At 43.8% G+C, this 15,761-nt stretch overlaps 2 non-coding genes across 2 annotated transcripts; both read left to right on the top strand.

Moving 5' to 3' along the window:
- The first annotated feature begins 706 nt into the window (after positions 1-706).
- On the top strand, positions 707-778 carry TRNAP-AGG (transfer RNA proline (anticodon AGG)). The gene has a single exon. It is a non-coding gene; the product is annotated as a tRNA-Pro (tRNA).
- A 9,804-nt stretch (positions 779-10,582) lies between these two features.
- Positions 10,583-10,654, top strand: TRNAP-AGG (transfer RNA proline (anticodon AGG)). The gene has a single exon. It is a non-coding gene; the product is annotated as a tRNA-Pro (tRNA).
- The last annotated feature ends 5,107 nt before the right edge of the window (positions 10,655-15,761 follow it).

The following is a 15,761-nucleotide window of genomic DNA, read 5'->3' on the forward strand; positions in this document are numbered from 1 at the left end:
CAAAACATGAATAAAATGGACATACAAATTCGTATAATAAAATCAAAGTAATAAGAATAATTAAATGACAAAATGAAAAGTTACGTTAAGACAAGTGAAGAAATAACAAGTAAATAGGTGATGGAATATTGGCTTCAAGCTATCACTTCTCTTAGTACACGTAAGCCACAGCTTAGTCTACCAAGAAGACGTGTTAACCTTATGAAAGCACTGAATATTCTGAAGACTGAGGTCGTGGCGGCCCCAGACATCAAGTAGTATGGTGGGTGGAGTGCAGTTGCAGCTTGACCCACAGCCAATCAGCGAGGAGCCGGCGACAAGACAGGTAGTTTGGCGGTTTGAGGTGGAGCAGGTGTTCCTGGCTGCATACGTTTTGCGCTCTGGCAAACCTTGCTGTTGTTGTTGTTGTTGTTGGACATTTCTTCCATACTTGTTTTATATAGATGGTTATATCGACGTCTTTTGGAGGGAAGAGCAGGCTCAATCTCTTGAAGGAGATTATCGTCACAATATATATATATATATATATATATATATATATATATATATATATATATATATATATATATATATATATATATATATATATATATATATTTATATATATATATATATATAGACTGGTTGTCAGTCTGGAGTGGCCTCTCCTGGGTGCAAAGCCAGGGTTGGATGATACAGGTGAGAAGCTGTTATATGTATAGATAACGGCCTGTTGGTCTAGTGGTATGATTCTCGCTTAGGGTGCGAGAGGTCCCGGGTTCAACTCCCGGACAGGCCCGACAACATTTTGTCTCGGTAGTACTATGGGTTGGCTCGTTTCTTTTCACCTTATATCGCTGTTCACTTATCAGTAAATTAGTAATAGAGAATTAGGCATATGTTGTTGGGTTACATCCTGGGGAAGGTCAACAGTCTGACCCTCAGTGTATACCTAGTAACCAGAACGCACTTCTCAGCCTACTATGCAAGGCCCAATTTGCCTAATAAGCCAAGTTTTCATGAATTAATTGTTTTGCGACTACCTAACCTACCTAACCTAACTTTTTCGGCTACCTAACCTAACCTAACCTATAAAGATAGGTTAGGTTAGGTTAGGTAGGGTTGGTTAGGTTCGGTCATATATCTACATTAATTTTAACTCCAATAAAAAAAAATTATCCTCATACATAATGAAATGGGTAGCTTTATCATTTCATAAGAAAAAAATTAGAGAACATTTATTAATTCAGGAAAACCTGGCTTATTAGGCAAATCGGGCCTTGCATAGTAGGGTGAGAAGTGCGTTCTGGCTAGTAGGTACGACATATATATATATATATATATATATATATATATATATATATATATATATATATATATATATATATATATATATATATGAAACATGTTTGAAAGAAAACCTGCTGCCAGTATACACCAATATATATATACATATATATATTTCATTGAATATGACCGCATATTCTGTATTTATTATTTTCTGGTTTAGGGCTTCTATCCCTCTAACTATTTTCTTAGCATCAGGGCTTAATTGAAATAGGAGTTCTCCAAAACTCATTTTCGTACTTTTAAGGTGAAGAAAAGAAGTGATTTACTATAGAGTGTATTACACTTATTTGTATAATTTGCACGACGTTTCGAACCTCCATGGTTCATTCTCAAGTGAACAGATCTTACAATACTAGTTGATTTTATACCCGCATTAGGTCAGGTGATAATACAATGAAGGTGAAAACATGGGGGGATACATAAGGGATAAACATAGGGGCTGCAGAAGGCTTATTGGCCCATACGAGGCATCTCCTATCTAAACACAAAGATTAATCCAGTGTAATTGGCCTGTTATGTTGGACATTGTGTGTTGTGTTGGCACAACACACACAACACGATGCTTCTGTGTTGGCATCGATGCCAACACAGAAGACAATGTCCAACATAACAGGCCAATTACACTGGATTAATCTTTGTGTTTAGATAGGAGATGCCTCGTATGGGCCAATGTTATGATCTCGGCCTACAGGAGAAACGAGTCTCCCTCCTTGAGAGTTATTCGTCAAGCCTGACCTGATTAGAAGGTCTAGTAAATATTGAGGTAATAACCCATATGTAAAATGGTTGTTTGGATATGTGTAACAGTTTGAGATTATGGGTAATGCAGAAGAAAATAGATAAATGACTGGCTAGGAGATGTGGACATTTTGCTGGAGGCGTGAGGCTCGCTTCCGGAGGACCTTGACCTCACTTGAGTGCCAGACATCGCAGGGGGAAGCCGCGCTCCGTTTGAGCTCCCGCCAGAAGGGAACCCCTAGTGATATATCTCTAAGAGAAGAGAAGTGTGCAGACGTGCCAGCTGTGGAATTGAGCTGAGAACGTTGTGGTATCAAGTCCTGGTCGACGAGCAGAGTTTAATAAGCTACTCAGAGGCATTTTCGTGGGCTGTGTGGAGCGCCCTGACCAGACGCCGTTAGAGGAAAAGCGCCCTCGATCAGTTAATCTGTGGTAAGCACGATATACGCCAGTTCATAGTGATCACTTGTAGTTGGTCGTGTGCCCAGCGACGGTAGCAATGTTTATTTATAAGTTAGACATGTTTTAATAAGGCAGAAAGCCTGAAATAGGAGAGTGAAGAGGGAGGAGCACGGAGCGACGTCCGCCCCCTCTGAGCACTGGCGGACGACTGAGGGAGCCTGGCTCCGGATGGAGGAAGACCCTCCCAGCGAGTGAGGACCGCCGCCAGGCGAGGTGGAGTATGGACCCGCCCAAAACGGGGGAGTCCACTCTCACTGTATGTAGAGAACAGATAGAGGTTTGAGGCAAACATATTGTGTGAATATTTTTTGTTTGTGTTAAAGGGGAACATTTTATTGGAGTGTCGATGGGTTGCAGGTTTGTTCTTTGGGGAAGAAGTTGCTGAGAACTTCGAAGCCAGCAGATGAAGTAGCTGATGAGACTCCAAGGTAGTGGAGCAGAGGACCTCGAGCTGTGAGGAGAAGCAGCAGTGAAGAGGAGTGTCACGTGCTTCTGTAGAGGTGGAGAAGCACCATAGTTGCTCGGGGAAACTTCATGGTGTAGCAGCCAAGAGAGCTGTGGAGGACCCTAGCAGAAGGGTGAAGCACCGTACTTGCTCAAGGAAACTTCATGATAGCAGCCTGGAGGAGCTACAGAGGATCCTGGTAGTGAATCCCGGAAGAACCTAAGGATATTAGGGTAGTGAACTTCCAGAGGTGGAAGGGGAAGTTCTGGTGGATTACTTATAGGGAGTTGATAGTGTTTGGTTGTCATTAGCGTGCAAGACGCAGTGAGAGGTGAGTGACTGTTGGCATTCTTACGTCAAGGAGTTTTTTATACTGAAGTATCAATGAACATTTATACTGGTATATGTTATTGCATTCAAATGCTGATTTTCTATATATATATGTTATCTTGCTGATGGTGCAACAGTGTATGTAGACTTGATCAACTTGAGGAGGTTGATAGTATCAGGTGGTGAACCATGAGATAGGATACCACTTGATAAGCTGATAATAGAGTTCTGATGGTGTTGGAGTGCAACCTGATTGTGATATTATAGAGTACAGGATTCATTATTATTATATGTGTGTATGTATCGTGTATGTGCTTTGTCCAGTAAATGTATCCCAATTTGCTGGTGTTTGCCCTCGTCCTAGTGAGGCTTCCCAGGAGGTAGTAAAGAAGGAGAGAGAGAGAGAAAGAACCAAGAACCACTGCCGTGGACAGGGTAAAAGGTAATACTAATAAGTCAAAAAGGGGATTGAGGAGATCATATTACCTAAGGAGAGAGTGGGGAGTCACAGCGGCTCGAGTGGGTGTGTGCACGTGACAACGAGGCTAAATGTTGGAGCCGCATCCCCTAAACGTGTGACGTTGAGCCCCTCTCCAAGAGCCAGAAGCGCCAAGGGTGATCTCCTAGTATAAGCACTCTACCGAGTTGTGGGTTGGGTTGTCCGTAGAGAAGGATCAACGACGACAACACCAACCAACCCACAGTCTATAATAAATTGGGGGCCTGTGTCCGGGAGAGTGAACTGACACACCCACACCCTGTCCAAGAGTGGATTTGTACACCCCTGCTGAGATAAACTGTGTGACCGCAGGTGTATACTCTCTCTCTTGGGAAGACTCACAGGACAAAGATGGATAAGGTGCAAGCGTTTGTGGAGTCAGGCAAGCCTGAGGACTTGGAAGGTTGCACGAGGGATCAATTGAAACAAATAGCAGAAAAATGTGGCATTAGGTTGAAAGCATCTAAAGTAGCTGGGATGAAGGATGAGATCCTGAGGCAGTTAAGAGCCAAAAATGAAGCGGCAGAGCAAGGAGCCCAAAAAGAAGCTGAAAGTGGAAAGGAGGATGATGGGCAGGATGAAGTGAGATCCCAGGGATCGAGTAGGAGCAGCAAGAGTAGCCGCAGTAGCAGGAGTAGCCGAAATAGGAGCTTGGAGAGATTCCAGTTAGAGCTCCAGATGCAGCAACAATGAGAGGACAAGGAGAGGCAGTTCCAGCTGGAAAAGATGAAATTAGAACTCCAGATGAAAAATGAAGCAGAGAAGGAAAAAGAAAAAACCAGACTGGAAATAGAAAAAGAGAAAGCAAGACTAGAGGTGGAGAAAGAAAAAGAGAAAACCAGAGTAAGAGAACTGGAGTTGGAACAGGAGAAAGAAAAAGAGAAAACCAGAGTAAGGGAACTGGAGTTGGAACAGGAGAAAGAAAAAGCCCAAGTCGAAAAAGAAAAAGAGAGAACAAAACAAATGCAGATAGAAGCGAATAGAACCTTGGCTGAGCAAAGGATTGAACATGGGTTGCCAGAGAGCACCACCCAGGTATCACACCCACCAGATGTTAGGGTTAGGGAGAAGGACATTCCCTTGTTTATTCCCGAAGAGGCAGAGAGCTTTTTCGAGCACTTTGAAAAAGTAGCCAGTATCAAGGAGTGGCCACAGGAGGAATGGGCCCAGCTGGTCCAGTTAAGATTGACCGGTGCAGCCAGGGAGGCATACACCCAATTGTCACTGGAAGAGTGCCAGGATTACGCCACAGTAAAGAGCAGCATATTGCGCTCGTTTCAGTTAACCTCAGAGGCTTATAGGAAGCGCTTCAGAGAGATGATCAAAGTTGGAGCGTGTACTTTTGCTGAGACAGCAAGAGATCTGGAAAGACGATTCCAGAAGTGGATTGAGGCTGCTGGAGTTGGATCTTACGCTGACCTGAAGCAACTGATGGTCATGGAGAAGTTCTTGGAGATGATGCATCCCGAAACAAAGTTCAAGATCCAAGAAGCAGGGATATTGGAGGTGAAAGATGCCGCAGATAGGGCGGATATGATTACCGAAGCATATAAGAGCTTGAGGGAGAACAGAGTGAGAAGCGAGGCGAGACGCAGCAATAGCAGACCCAGTGGAGTCTGGGGAGGAAGAAATTATGAGAGACCCAGAAGAGTCTGGGGTGAGAAAAATTTTGATAAATGGGCAGATAAAAGTAAGTACCCTAAAACTCAGAAGAGTAGGTCGCGCACTTCATCTGAAAGTGAAGATGGAGGAGCCAAACGAGAAACTATTCGTGATCCAGGGAATCAAGAGTCCAGTAAAGCCCCACAGAGTACAAATAGTGTGCCTGGCCCGAGGAACTCTCATGTGAGTGGACAAAGTCAGAGCCGCTTTGGTACGTATAGGAGAGATTTCTCCCAGATGAGATGTTACAATTGTAACGGATTGGGTCACGTGATGCGAGATTGTCGGCAGGGCAAGAGAGTTGTGACCCTGGCCATGTGTGACCCCCGAAGTAAATATACTAATGTGTTCCAAGACAAACCACAGAGAGCGAACTTAGTGAACGAGAGGTATAAGCCGTTCATGAGCAAAGGTTGGATCAGAATAGGAAGCCAACCTGAAGTAGAAGTTGGTATCTTAAGAGATACCGGAGCTAATCAGAGCTTGATTACGAGAAGCCTGATTGGGAATGATCGACGGTTAGCTGGCAGGAGTAAGATGAAGGTATATGGGTTGTTGTCTGAAAGTGACATGCCCATTTGTACTGTCCAGCTAAGGTCGGAATATGTGTCGGCAGAGGTGATGTTGGGAGTGTGCCCCGACATACCTATTCCAGGAGTCCAAGTGATCCTGGGGAATGACTTGTGCGGGACAAAGGTGTTGCCAAGAGTCATAGCGGAGACTGTGCCAGAGGAGTGCCCAGAAGGCCACGGCACGGGTGGGACACCTGAGAGTGTGAACCTGACTGACATCCGAGGAGATGAGTCAGGAGACCGCCAAGCCATTGAAAACCCTGTCTTGGTAGTGACGAAGGCAGAGGTGGCCGACGAGGAAGACGCTGGAGAAGATGAGACAGTGTCGATTAAACCGGTAGAAGATATCGATGTAGATATAGCATGGCTGTTTGATGAAGGTCCAGCCCAGGCAAATGGAGTCTCGGTGAGGTCGAAAGTGAGGATGACCCAGCCGAAGAAGAATCATGTGAAGAGAGCGGACCTGAGTAGAGCCCAGACTGCTGAAATTAAGGGTCGGAAGGTGAATGCAACTGTGCTGAGTAGGAATGAGGAAAGATGTGGACATACTGAGGACGGGAGTAGAGCGTCACGTTGTCCACGAGCACAGAGGCATAGGGATAGTGGAGTTAAGTTGTTTGAGATGTCAAGAGTTGGCATGTTTCACAGACAACGTGGAGGAGAAATAATGAAGAAGAGTAATAGCCGAGAAAATGAGAGGAGAAGAGACAGTATGTGTGGAGAGATGCTTACGAGCACTCTGGGAGAGGTAGAGCGACATGCACGGTCGAGTGCTGTTGAGTGTAGTACAGTGCTTGAAGAAACTTTTAGGGAACGAAGAAGAGTTGAAGGAGAAGAAATGGAGTTGTATAGAAGTGAAAAGTGTGGGAAGAGGAAGATGATACAAGCATGGAGGAATAGAGGAAAGCCGAGGACTCGGTGGGAGTCGAACAGGATGAGGTCTCAGATAAATGAGGAGACGAAAAGGAGGAGCGTCGGTGAAGACGATGGAGTGAAGTATGATGACAGGAGACGAAAGTATAATGGCAGTAGATGGAAGTGTGAAGACGACAGAGGAGGTACAGACAGCAGATGTCTGACTCTGGACGTGAAGAGAAGAAGACGAGGAAACGGAGGGTGGAGACAGTAAGTAGAGTGGACCGATGGAATGCAGGCGTCCAAGGAGGACAGCCTAGCCAAGAGGTGCCAGAGAAGTCAAATCGTTTGTGAGAAGACCATGTTTCTGGAGAGTTGTGAGCCGGATGTTGCAAGGAGCAATGAACTAATTGTAGACTCTTAAGGGAGTACGTAAGCAGATCAACCGTTCGAACCAATCGGTTGAAGAACGAGACAGTGTGGTGGCGGATGTATTATCCCGAGCTTTGCCACTGGAATAACTCTCAAAAATAAGGGGAGGGGAGTGTTATGATCTCGGCCTACAGGAGAAACGAGTCTCCCTCCTTGAGAGTTATTCGTCAAACCTGACCTGATTAGAAGGTCTAGTAAATATTGAGGTAATAACCCATATGTAAAATGGTTGTTTGGATATGTGTAACAGTTTGAGATTATGGGTAATGCAGAAGAAAATAGATAAATGACTGGCTAGGAGATGTGGACATTTTGCTGGAGGCGTGAGGCTCGCTTCCGGAGGACCTTGACCTCACTTGAGTGCCAGACATCGCAGGGGGAAGCCGCGCTCCGTTTGAGCTCCCGCCAGAAGGGAACCCCTAGTGATATATCTCTAAGAGAAGAGAAGTGTGCAGACGTGCCAGCTGTGGAATTGAGCTGAGAATGTTGTGGTATCAAGTCCTGGTCGACGAGCAGAGTTTAATAAGCTACTCAGAGGCATTTTCGTGGGCTGTGTGGAGCGCCCTGACCAGACGCCGTTAGAGGAAAAGCACCCTCGATCAGTTAATCTGTGGTAAGCACGATATACGCCAGTTCATAGTGATCACTTGTAGTTGGTCGTGTGCCCAGCGACGGTAGCAATGTTTATTTATAAGTTAGACATGTTTTAATAAGGCAGAAAGCCTGAAATAGGAGAGTGAAGAGGGAGGAGCACGGAGCGACGTCCGCCCCCCTCTGAGCGCTGGCGGACGACTGAGGGAGCCTGGCTCCGGATGGAGGAAGACCCTCCCAGCGAGTGAGGACCGCCGCCAGGCGAGGTGGAGTATGGACCCGCCCAAAACGGGGGAGTCCACTCTCACTGTATGTAGAGAACAGATAGAGGTTTGAGGCAAACATATTGTGTGAATATTTTTTGTTTGTGTTAAAGGGGAACATTTTATTGGAGTGTCGATGGGTTGCAGGTTTGTTCTTTGGGGAAGAAGTTGCTGAGAACTTCGAAGCCAGCAGATGAAGTAGCTGATGAGACTCCAAGGTAGTGGAGCAGAGGACCTCGAGCTGTGAGGAGAAGCAGCAGTGAAGAGGAGTGTCACGTGCTTCTGTAGAGGTGGAGAAGCACCATAGTTGCTCGGGGAAACTTCATGGTGTAGCAGCCAAGAGAGCTGTGGAGGACCCTAGCAGAAGGGTGAAGCACCGTACTTGCTCAAGGAAACTTCATGATAGCAGCCTGGAGGAGCTGCAGAGGATCCTGGTAGTGAAGCCCGGAAGAACCTAAGGATATTAGGGTAGTGAACTTCCAGAGGTGGAAGGGGAAGTTCTGGTGGATTACTTATAGGGAGTTGATAGTGTTTGGTTGTCATTAGCGTGCAAGACGCAGTGAGAGGTGAGTGACTGTTGGCATTCTTACGTCAAGGAGTTTTTTATACTGAAGTATCAATGAACATTTATACTGGTATATGTTATTGCATTCAAATGCTGATTTTCTATATATATATGTTATCTTGCTGATGGTGCAACAGTGTATGTAGACTTGATCAACTTGAGGAGGTTGATAGTATCAGGTGGTGAACCATGAGATAGGATACCACTTGATAAGCTGATAATAGAGTTCTGATGGTGTTGGAGTGCAACCTGATTGTGATATTATAGAGTACAGGATTCATTATTATTATATGTGTGTATGTATCGTGCATGTGCTTTGTCCAGTAAATGTATCCCAATTTGCTGGTGTTTGCCCTCGTCCTAGTGAGGCTTCCCAGGAGGTAGTAAAGAAGGAGAGAGAGAGAGAAAGAACCAAGAACCACTGCCGTGGACAGGGTAAAAGGTAATACTAATAAGTCAAAAAGGGGATTGAGGAGATCATATCACCTAAGGAGAGAGTGGGGAGTCACAGCGGCTCGAGTGGGTGTGTGCACCTGACAACGAGGCTAAATGTTGGAGCCGCATCCCCTAAACGTGTGACGTTGAGCCCCTCTCCAAGAGCCAGAAGCGCCAAGGGTGATCTCCTAGTATAAGCACTCTACCGAGTTGTGGGTTGGGTTGTCCGTAGAGAAGGATCAACGACGACAACACCAACCAACCCACAGTCTATAATAGCCAATAAGCCTTCTGCAGCCCCTATGTTTATCCCTTATGTATCCCCCCATGTTTTCACCTTCATTGTATTATCACCTGACCTAATGCGGGTATAAAATCAACTAGTATTGTAAGATCTGTTCACTTGAGAATGAACCATGGAGGTTCGAAACGTCGTGCAAATTATACAAATAAGTGTAATACACTCTATAGTAAATCACTTCTTTTCTTCACCTTAAAAGTACGAAAATGAGTTTTGGAGAACTCCTATTTCAATTAAGCCCTGATGCTAAGAAAATAGTTAGAGGGATAGAAGCCCTAAACCAGAAAATAATAAATACAGAATATGCGGTCATATTCAATGAAACATGTTTGAAAGAAAACCTGTTGCCAGTATACACATATATATATATGTATGTATATTAAATAATGGAAGGGAGTACCACCTCTAGCTGGATAAAGGGGGACCCATAGCCTCGGAGGAAACCACGCATAACGCATTAGAGGGAATGTTTAGATCCCCTCCAATACAGTTTCTGTGTGCTTTTCTCCTACCACCCCCTTCCTTTTTATTTTTTGTTCTTTATTATGTATTTGATGGTTACAAGATATACATGGGTCGATACAAAAATAATAATGCAAAAAGGTGCTTAAAGGTTATTGATCTCTTGAAAAACACGACAATGGGAGACATTGATGAATGTCACAGACGGGTTCAATCATTGTTGCAAGTCAAACACTTCTTCGAATTCCTCTGAAGTTGGACTAGTGCCCAAGACGCAACAGGCATTTCCCCTCTGAATCGCAACACTGAGGCGCTGGAACAAGAAAATTTTTGCTCTCTGGTCTTTTGTAGCGCTGATCAATTTGTCCCGCAATTCCTTCAGGAACTTTAATATATATATCATATATTGATAGGAACTATCAATATATATATATATATATATATATATATATATATATATATATATATATATATATATATATATATATATATATATATACATATGTAGAGTAGTATTAGGCATCTATCAGCGTCAGGGTACTATGGAATTGTGCTCTGGTTGTCAGTGTGGAGTGGCCTCTCCTGGGTGCAAAGCCAGGGTTGGATGATACAGGTGAGAAGCTGTTATATGTATAGATAACGGCCTGTTGGTCTAGTGGTATGATTCTCGCTTAGGGTGCGAGAGGTCCCGGGTTCAACTCCCGGACAGGCCCGACAACATTTTGTCTCGGTAGTACTATGGGTTGGCTCGTTTCTTTTCACCTTATATCGCTGTTCACTTATCAGTAAATTAGTAATAGAGAATTAGGCATATGTTGTTGGGTTACATCCTGGGGAAGGTCAACAGTCTGACCCTCAGTGTAAATCCAACCCGAATATATATATATATATATATATATATATATATATATATATATATATATATATATATATATATATATATATATATATATACATATGTCGTACCTAGTAGCCAGAACGCACTTCTCGGCCAACTATGCAAGGCCCAATTTGCCTAATAAGCCAGGTTTTCGTGAATTAATTGTTTTTCGACTACCTAACCTACCTAACCAAACCTAACCTAACTTTTTCTGCTACCTAACCTAACATAACCTATAGAGAATGGTTAGGTAAGGTTAGGTAGCGTTGGTTAGGTTCGGTCATATATCTACGTTAATTTTAACTCCAATAAAAAAAAATTGACATCATACATAATGAAATGGGTAGCTTTATCATTTCATAAGAAAAAAACTAGAAAAAATGTATTAATTCAGGAAAACTTGGCTTATTAGACAAATCAGGCCTTGCATAGTAGGCTGAGAAGTGCGTTCTGGCTACTAGGTACGACATATATATATATATATATATATATATATATATATATATATATATATATATATATATATATATATATATATATATACCTAGTACCTAGTAGCCAGAACGCATTTCTCAGCCTACTATGCAAGGCCCAATTTGCCTAATAAGCCAAGTTTTCATGAATTAATGTTTTTTCGACTACCTAACCTACCTAACCTAACCTAACCTAACATTTTCGGCTACCTAACCTAACCTAACCCAACCTAACCTAACCTAACCTATAAAGATAGGTTACGTTAGGTTAGGGAGGGTTGGTTAGTTTTGGTCATATATCTACGTTAATTTTAACTCCAATAAAAACAAATTGACCTCATACATAATGAAATGGGTAGCTTTATCATTTCATAAGAAAAAAATTAGAGAAAATATGTTAATTCAGGAAAACTTGGCTTATTAGGCAAATCGGGTCTTGCATAGTAGGCCGAGAAGTGCATTCTGGCTACTAGGTACGACATATATAATTATATATATGTATATATATATATATATATATATATATATATATATATATATATATATATATATATATATATATATATATATGTCGTACCTAATAGCCAGAACGCACTTCTCAGCCTACTATTCAAGGCCCGATTTGCCTAATAAGCCAAGTTTTCATAAATTAATGTTTTTTCGTCTACCTAACCTACCTAACCTAACCTAACCTAGCTTTTTTTGGCTACCTAACCTAACCTTACCTATAAATATAGGTTAGGTTAGGTTAGGTAGGGTTGGTTAGGTTCGGTCATATATCTACGTTAATTTTAACTCCAATAAAAAAAAATTGACCTCATACATAGAGAAAAGGGTTGCTTTATCATTTCATAAGAAAAAAATTATAGTAAATACATTAATTCAAGAAAACTTGGCTTATTAGGCAAATCGGGCCTTGAATAGTAGGCTGAGAAGTGAGTTCTGGCTACTAGGTACGACATATATATATATATATATATATATATATATATATATATATATGTTTTACCTAGTAGCCAGAACATCGTACTCGGCCTACTATGCAAGGCCCGATTTGCCTAATAAGCCAAGTTTTCCTGAAGTAATATATTTTATCTATCTTTTTTCTTTTGAAATGATAAAGCTATCCATTTCATACCGTATGAGGTCCATTTTTTTTAATTGGAGTTAAAATTAACGTAAATATATGACCGAACCTAACCAACCCTACCTAACCTAACTTATCTTTATAGGTTAGGTTTGGTTTGGTAGCCGAAAAAGTTAATGTAGGTTAGGTTAGGTAGGTTAGGTAGTCGAAAAAAAATTAATTCATGAAATCTCGGCTTATTAGGCAAATCGGGTCCTGCTTAGCAGGCCGAGAAGTGCGTTCTGGCTACTAGGTACGACATATATATATATATATACATACATATATATATATATATATATATATATATATATATATATATATATATATATATACATACATATATATATATATATATATATATATATATATATATATATATGCGAACAAGCCTGAATGGTCCCCAGGACTATATGCGAATGAAAACTCACACCCCAGAAGTGACTCGAACCCATACTCCCAGAAGCAACGCAACTGGTAACTACAGGGCGCCTTAATCCGCTTGACCATCACGGCCGTCAAAAGGAAGTGATAGCCGAGGCTATTTGAGCCGCTTCCCCGACGGCAACTCGGATGGTAATCTTGGGCATAGCATTTCACCAAATCACCTCATTCTTTGGGGCACACGTGAGGAACACAAATGCGAACAAGCCTGAATGGTCCCCAAGACTATATGCGAATGAAAACTCACACCCCAGAAGTGACTCGAACCCATACTCCCAGAAGCAACGCAACTGGTAACTACAGGGCGCCTTAATCCGCTTGACCATCACGGCCGTCAAAAGGAAGTGATAGCCGAGGCTATTTGAGCCACTTCCCCGACGGCAACTCGGATGGTAATCTTGGGCATAGCATTTCACCAAATCACCTCATTCTTTGGGGCACACGTGAGGAACACAAATGCGAACAAGCCTGAATGGTCCCCAGGACTATATGCGAATGAAAACTCACACCCCAGAAGTGACTCGAACCCATACTCCCAGAAGCAACGCAACTGGTAACTACAGGGCGCCTTAATCCGCTTGACCATCACGGCCGTCAAAAGGAAGTGATAGCCGAGGCTATTTGAGCCACTTCCCCGACGGCAACTCGGATGGTAATCTTGGGCATAGCATTTCACCAAATCACCTCATTCTTTGGGGCACACGTGAGGAACACAAATGCGAACAAGCCTGAATGGTCCCCAGGACTATATGCAAATGAAAACTCACACCCCAGAAGTGACTCGAACCCATACTCCCAGAAGCAACGCAACTGGTAACTACAGGGCGCCTTAATCCGCTTGACCATCACGGCCGTCAAAAGGAAGTGATAGCCGAGGCTATTTGAGCCACTTCCCCGACGGCAACTCGGATGGTAATCTTGGGCATAGCATTTCACCAAATCACCTCATTCTTTGGGGCACACGTGAGGAACACAAATGCGAACAAGCCTGAATGGTCCCCAGGACTATATGCGAATGAAAACTCACACCCCAGAAGTGACTCGAACCCATACTCCCAGAAGCAACGCAACTGGTAACTACAGGGCGCCTTAATCCGCTTGACCATCACGGCCGTCAAAAGGAAGTGATAGCCGAGGCTATTTGAGCCACTTCCCCGACGGCAACTCGGATGGTAATCTTGGGCATAGCATTTCACCAAATCACCTCATTCTTTGGGGCACACGTGAGGAACACAAATGCGAACAAGCCTGAATGGTCCCCAGGACTATATGCGAATGAAAACTCACACCCCAGAAGTGACTCGAACCCATACTCCCAGAAGCAACGCAACTGGTAACTACAGGGCGCCTTAATCCGCTTGACCATCACGGCCGTCAAAAGGAAGTGATAGCCGAGGCTATTTGAGCCACTTCCCCGACGGCAACTCGGATGGTAATCTTGGGCATAGCATTTCACCAAATCACCTCATTCTTTGGGGCACACGTGAGGAACACAAATGCGAACAAGCCTGAATGGTCCCCAGGACTATATGCGAATGAAAACTCACACCCCAGAAGTGACTCGAACCCATACTCCCAGAAGCAACGCAACTGGTAACTACAGGGCGCCTTAATCCGCTTGACCATCACGGCCGTCAAAAGGAAGTGATAGCCGAGGCTATTTGAGCCACTTCCCCGACGGCAACTCGGATGGTAATCTTGGGCATAGCATTTCACCAAATCACCTCATTCTTTGGGGCACACGTGAGGAACACAAATGCGAACAAGCCTGAATGGTCCCCAGGACTATATGCGAATGAAAACTCACACCCCAGAAGTGACTCGAACCCATACTCCCAGAAGCAACGCAACTGGTAACTACAGGGCGCCTTAATCCGCTTGACCATCACGGCCGTCAAAAGGAAGTGATAGCCGAGGCTATTTGAGCCACTTCCCCGACGGCAACTCGGATGGTAATCTTGGGCATAGCATTTCACCAAATCACCTCATTCTTTGGGGCACACGTGAGGAACACAAATGCGAACAAGCCTGAATGGTCCCCAGGACTATATGCGAATGAAAACTCACACCCCAGAAGTGACTCGAACCCATACTCCCAGAAGCAACGCAACTGGTAACTACAGGGCGCCTTAATCCGCTTGACCATCACGGCCGTCAAAAGGAAGTGATAGCCGAGGCTATTTGAGCCACTTCCCCGACGGCAACTCGGATGGTAATCTTGGGCATAGCATTTCACCAAATCACCTCATTCTTTGGGGCACACGTGAGGAACACAAATGCGAACAAGCCTGAATGGTCCCCAGGACTATATGCGAATGAAAACTCACACCCCAGAAGTGACTCGAACCCATACTCCCAGAAGCAACGCAACTGGTAACTACAGGGCGCCTTAATCCGCTTGACCATCACGGCCGTCAAAAGGAAGTGATAGCCGAGGCTATTTGAGCCACTTCCCCGACGGCAACTCGGATGGTAATCTTGGGCATAGCATTTCACCAAATCACCTCATTCTTTGGGGCACACGTGAGGAACACAAATGCGAACAAGCCTGAATGGTCCCCAGGACTATATGCGAATGAAAACTCACACCCCAGAAGTGACTCGAACCCATACTCCCAGAAGCAACGCAACTGGTAACTACAGGGCGCCTTAATCCGCTTGACCATCACGGCCGTCAAAAGGAAGTGATAGCCGAGGCTATTTGAGCCTCTTCCCCGACGGCAACTCGGATGGTAATCTTGGGCATAGCATTTCACCAAATCACCTCATTCTTTGGGGCACACGTGAGGAACACAAATGCGAACAAGCCTGAATGGTTCCCAGGACTATATGCGAATGAAAACTCACACCCCAGAAGTGACTCGAACCCATACTCCCAGAAACAACGCAACTGGTAA

Source organism: Procambarus clarkii, chromosome 25 (genome assembly GCF_040958095.1).
Source record: "Procambarus clarkii isolate CNS0578487 chromosome 25, FALCON_Pclarkii_2.0, whole genome shotgun sequence".
Classification (NCBI taxonomy): domain Eukaryota; kingdom Metazoa; phylum Arthropoda; class Malacostraca; order Decapoda; family Cambaridae; genus Procambarus; species Procambarus clarkii.